The 6,319-nt window shown below is 38.7% G+C and overlaps 1 long non-coding RNA gene across 1 annotated transcript in view; it reads right to left on the bottom strand.

Moving 5' to 3' along the window:
* Window positions 1-390: 390 nt before the first annotated feature.
* LOC113987786 overlaps window positions 391-6,319 on the bottom strand; it is a 20,140-nt gene continuing 14,211 nt past the window's right edge. Inside the window, exon 2 of the long non-coding RNA XR_003540660.2 lies at window positions 391-615. This is a non-coding gene — a long non-coding RNA (uncharacterized LOC113987786). The remainder of the gene's footprint in view (window positions 616-6,319) is intronic.

Raw genomic sequence — 6,319 nt, 5'->3', positions numbered from 1 at the left:
TGACAGATTCTTTATCTTGTCCCCAATTCCTCTGCAATGGAAATTGTCATTACAGAATCTGAGTTCTGCCAAACCTAGTTACACATAACACAGGAAAGGAAATTTTTCCAAATACTCTTGGAAATGTATTTAGACAGTTTATTTGGCTAACTTGCTAAAAACCAAATTACAACATCAATAAACAGGCTGTTAGGATATTAAGAATTTTTATAAAATTGAGAATTTTTATAAAATTGAGAATTAGAACTTGCAAAAGAAAAGAAAAGAGAATGAAGAGGATAGAGATTTTCCTAATTCAAGAAACTAGTCATGAACACCACAGTAGTCATCATAAGACTATGAAAATAATTGGGGCATATTAGCAAAAACATATATTCTAACTCATTTAAATAAAGTGAGTTAAAACCATATATTTAACTCATTTAAATAATGAAAAAGTAGTGTGACTAAATCTTTTGCATACACATTTTTATGGGGGGCGGTCTACAACCTGGATCCTCAGTTCTTGACCTCTACCTCATTGGCACATTTTGAGTTCTTCCACAGTCAGAAATGCTGGCAATGAAATTTCTTTGGAGTTTTTTTCAGGCTTCAGGTCCTCATGCACTCATTACCCTGTGCTCAGAAATAAAGAATGGGAGTAAGCAATGATGAAAGCGATGGTTTGGCAGTTCTTGATGATAAGAACAGCCCACAGGAGTGGGGTGTAGTTTGACAAGCAGTCTTAAATCAGACATGCTGGCTAAACTAGCCAGTTTTGCTGGTTCATGTACTCAGTCATAAAAAACTCCTTTCTCTCTTATATTTCAACTGACACGTTTTCAACCTAAACAATTCATTACATGGCCTCATTAACAGTTGCCTTAGCCCAACTGAGAAGATTAGACTGAAATGAGGGTGGACTTTTAAAACCACTGTCAAGACTGGTGCTTACCAAATTCTGAATTTACAGACAAGTGCAGCTTAACACATTTGTAACAATGAGGCTACATCCTATATGCAAAGACCACCCTTCTCAGGTCAAACCTGCCATCAGCTGTGCAGCACAGACAGTTCATATCTCTAGAAGTGGATGTTCTTTCTGTGGAGCTTCCTATTCCTCACAAATGTTAATGTTATGATCACAACACCCATGTGCGTTTCTGTTAATTGAGAATCATTGCCTTCTCTTTAAGAAATGCCAAAATTATACAAGTGGGGATTACAATATAACTACAATGTTACTCTTCCCTTTCTTCTGTGGCTCCTTCATGACTTCGACACCTGTTTATCACAAACAGTCCCTAGTCCAGAACATGCACCTCTAAAATAGCAGGAAGTTTTAATTCAAAGTTCCAACAGTGATACTGTTCCCTTCAACCAGAAGAAAGACCCCTCCAGAACAGAATGGAAGTGAATAGGGTCATTTCTCACAATAGCACCACCTGGGGCACCCAAGGACAGAGTAGGAGGGATTTATCAGTCACCTTAAATATTTTGCACTGATTTACGAAAAACACAAATGTTGACCTTAGGCAGCTCTTCCCTAGCAGTGTGTGCTGCTTTGATACTATATAGAGAAACTAAGTTTATGGCTGTATCAATATTGCTGGTACCTTTTTCTTTTTTTTTAAAAAAAGCTTTGGATTCTGCTTTGGGTTCCAAGATTAAATATGTTAACATTTAATTTCATATATCCTTAGTCTGTTTCTCTGCTCCTTAGGAGTCTGTTCTACTTCTCCTTAGGAATTAATCAGTGCTGATATCTTCACAGAAGCAGGAGTTGAGTCTTTAGACTTTTTACATGTTTACATTTTCTAACCTTCAGATAAACGAAGACAGAAAGCAATTTGTCCCAAGAACTTATAAGGTACACTGTCTAGTACTGTATTTTGTCTGTAATGTCAGGAGATATTTCTACACTAAGATAGCTAGTGCTTATATGAAAACAAAAGAATAGGGACTAAATCCTCAATATTCTGGTCCCACCTGCATATTTGACTACACATCTTACATCACAGCTTCACAGGGATTTAAAAACTTACATGAAAGACCTAGATTCTTCTGCCCCACCAAAAACTGCAGTTCTACATGCAGACTTCTGTATCTATAGTTTCTTTGGCACAGGGAAAAGACCAGCCAATTTTCACATCACTATTGTTTTGTTATTATGTCACTAATTAACAGATAATAGCACACACACTGTTTGAAATGCAAGCAACAGTTAATAAACACTTGAGAACTATCACTTAAAGTAATAATTACATTGATGATCTCAGCCTTAGAAGTGTTCTTACATGCTGTTGTTCATATGTTCATATGAACCTTTGCTTTCATATGTTCAAGTTAAAACAGGCAAAGTGCAAGATTTTATGTACTTTTGCTTGAAATTTGGTAGGTGTAATTAATACTGTTAACACAAGAATGTCAGATACTGTTTGTGCTTATTGGCTTAAGTTTAAGGTTAGCAGATCTGACTTGACTAAGCAATGTCTAATTATTTCAAGGCTAAATGTGGACTTTCATGTCTAATTTTCATAAAAAACTCAAAGCTGGATTCCTGTAATGTTTACTGGCACCTTTTGAACTGAAACTTTTTGAACAGCCCAACAGCTTAATAAATGACTTTTGATGAGATACACCATCCAGTTGTGGTGGAATACACAACATCCATTTGTGTGACATTCAAGGGGATGTATAGTACTCCTCTCCCTTTCATTTTCTAGCTGTCTTTGGTCAACTGAAGCTTTTTTTTTTTTTCAGGGATACATGGCATGGCCCAGATCTATGATTCTGTGGTTACCAAAACACAGGAGCATACTTGAATTTCAATTGTATGTTTCTGTAGTTCTGTTTATGCTGTGAAAAATGATGGAATAATTAAACCAAGAAAATGAATATGATTTCCTCTAATACTCAACCTTTACAAATGCCAGATTTGGGAAAATCTAAAGCAGAAGCTATTTCCATAGACTAAGGGCATGTAGATCCATCAGTATCTACTTCTAGTAAGGTAGCCCCTGAGCAATTAGTGTTAATATTTTGTAAAGATATTGACTTTTTGACAAAGACAAGGGCAGCTTTATGACTCAGCTCACTTAGACAGACATTCGAGGAGGCTGAAGAGAGTAACGTTTATCAGAGCTGTCATTATTAGGCTGGGTCAAAGGCAATCCTCTTAACCAGAAACTATCACATAAAATAACCTATTAACTCATACCCAGTAGAGCACATTAGAGCAAGATTTGGAGGAAAACCATTTCCCAACAATCAGTTAAATCAAACTTTGCAAGATTAGCCAATAATAAATGAATTTATTTAAACTAGTAAATATAGTATTTAAAACAATGCTTTCCCCTTTTCCTTTACATCAAATCAGTCTTTTACTGAAATCCACTTATTAAAAAAAAAAACCTTACAGGAACTAATAATACAATTTGTGTCCTGGTCCTGTAGTTTTCTGATTTCAACGGGGGCAAAAAGTCTTTTATAATCAAAGCCAGAGGCACGGTAAAAGCTGAACTACTCCTACAGCTCCTCTCTGAGGTGATCTCGCTTTGTAATGACAAAACCAATTACCTAAAGGATCATTGTCCCGGCAAATGTCAGTTTGTATAAGCTGTTTATGTATGATAATTTTATTTCATTTGAATAAGTTGTATTTGCATAAATGTAAAATATATTTCTTCAGAATTACTGTATGGAATTCTTTAAGTCCTCGAAGTCTCAGTCTGTACCATCTCAGGAAATTTCACGTGGGATAATGCAGGAACCAGCAAGGGGAGATACTCTGTTGGACCTCACATTTACAAACAGGGCAGGTAAAGGCTGGGGACAGTCATGGCTGTAGTGACTATGAGATAGAGTTCAGGATCTTATAAAGAGGGAACAAGGCAAATGGCAAGATCATAACCACTCCTTCAGGAAAGTGCACTTTGGCATCTTGAGGCATCAGCTTGGAAGAATTCCATGGGAGACAGCCCTGGAGAGAAGTGTCCAGGATCTGATTGATTTTCAAGAGTCAGCTCTTCCAAGCTCAAAAATCTCCACACAGAGGAAATCAAGCAATGGCAGGAGGAGCTCCTGACAAAACTTTGCCACAAAAAGGAAGCCCACATGAGGTGGAAGCAGGGACGAGTGAACAAGAGACACTGTCTGAGGTGCTGGGTTGGGGTTTAAGAAAGCCAAAGCCAATTTGGAGTTGATTCTGGCAAGATATGTGAAGGGCAACATAAAGGGCTTCTACAGGTCTATGAACAGCAGGAGACAAACAGCGGCCTAACGCTGAATGGGGCAGGCAGGAGATCCAGTGCAAAGGACAAGGAAGAGGCAGAGATACTCAATGGCTTTTCCATCTCAATCTTTAATGGAAAGACTGGCTTTTAGGAATCTAGACCCATGGGAAGGACTTACATGGGAGGAAGGAAGATGTACCTTCCATTTAGGAGGCCCAGGTTAGGGAACATTTAAACAAACTGGACATACAAGTCTATGGGACACAACAGTATGTGCCCACAAGGAGCAGTATGTGCTGAAGAAGCTGCTGATGTCATTGTAAGGTCACTCTTGATAATTTTGGAAAGGTCACAGTGATTGGGGGAGGTTCCAAGGACTGAAAGACAGTAAATGCCTTAAAAAAGGTTAAAAAAGGAGGTCCAAGGAACTATAGGCTGGTCAGACCAGCCTCACCTCAATCCCTGGGAGGTTGAGAGAGCAAATAATTCTGGAAAACATCTACAGATGTTAGGGACAAGAATGTGATTGGAAGTAGTCAGCATGTATTAATAAAGAGGAGATTATGCCTGCCAAACCTGACAGCCTCCTACAAAGAGATGACTGGCTTGGTGGACAAGGGGAGAGCACTGGCAGACAGCACAAGAGAGAATTTATTGATCTTGGTTTTGGCAAGTCTTTCAACACTGTCTCCTGTAACATTCTTACTGATTAAGTACAAGCTACATAAATGGACAGTGAAACTGAAAACTGGCTGAACTGTCAGGCTCAAAGGGTTGTGATCAGTGCTAGGAAGTCCAGCTAGAGGCCCATCCAAGTCCAGCTGGAAGCCTGTTCCCTGTAATGTACACTAAGGGTTCATACTGGCTCCAATACTATTTAAGGTCTTGATTAATTAGCTGAACAATGGGTTAGAGTGCTCCCTTGGCAATTTTACAAACAATCCAAACTTGCGAGGAATGGTTGATATACCAGAGAATCATGCTGCCATTTAGAGGGTGAGCAATGCATCTTTGCAGCAATGAAGACCAAGAGCCTCCTGGATGACATTAATAAGAGTACCTGCCACCAACAGGTCAAGTAATGTAGTAATGTGTTTATTCCCATCTATTTAAAACTGGTAATGCCACACCTGCAGTGTTATGTGCACCCCTGGGCTTCTCAGTACAATAAAGCAATGGGCATACTGGAACAAATCCAGCAAATTGCTACACAGATGAATAAGGGATTATAGTATTTGTCATAGGAGGAGAGGCTGAGAGAGACAAAATTGGTTAGCTCAAAGGAAAGATGTATTTCTTCTGCTGTCACCTCTGAGTAGTACATGCAGCCCTGTTTTCTACAAGTCTCGTCAAGCTGATCCCACGCAAATGAGGTATTGCTCTTGGAGCAATTTAAATGAACAGAGCCATACCTTCTTTCCTGGTGATCAGATCTATGATCTAAGTCTAGCTTATGAAACTGATTCTTGGCAGGATTTCTTTAGTTATCACATCAGCAGCTGTGGAATGATAAAATATCTGTATGAATTTTTAGATTTCAGTCCACTCACTGCTTCTATATCAAGGTTTGCAGTTTCTGCTCCTAGCTGAATTCAATAAATACAGAGCAAAATCTTTTTTGCTTTGTTTTTAATTTGTCCTCAGAGATTTTGCACTGTCAGCCACCCTGGGGCCCTCTTCATGGTGACTCCTATATTTTCATGCACACTTACATAATCCTTACATACTTTACAGCCTCATCATGAGGCCTCTACAGAAAGTGACAGATTCAGGTTTGACCAATTTCAAAATCAAAAGGTAAGTGGATTCAGGAGTTACTGCACAGAGGAATGCTTTAGCTTCTGGGCTACTATGTAAAAGTTGATGACTGTACTATGGCTACCACCACTAATATGTTTTTGAATGAAATTAAATGTGACTGCTCACTGTGGGTGTACTGACAGCCTCAGCTTTCCTAATGAACTGGGCAGACTTTGACTCGGGGGCACTTAATCTGTACATCTCAAATGGCCTGAACACACAGATGATTATATACCAAGACTTACCATAGGTTTTTGAGCCTGTTTAAAAGAGCTCTAGACAGAAGATAGAGTGCCTACAATATT

This window comes from Pipra filicauda, unplaced genomic scaffold (genome assembly GCF_003945595.2).
Source record: "Pipra filicauda isolate LSUMZ 115617 unplaced genomic scaffold, ASM394559v2 scaffold113_size4260070_pilon, whole genome shotgun sequence".
NCBI classification, from domain to species: domain Eukaryota; kingdom Metazoa; phylum Chordata; class Aves; order Passeriformes; family Pipridae; genus Pipra; species Pipra filicauda.
The sequence above is the reverse complement of the archived record's forward strand: the minus strand, read 5'-3'. Positions and strand labels throughout refer to the sequence as shown.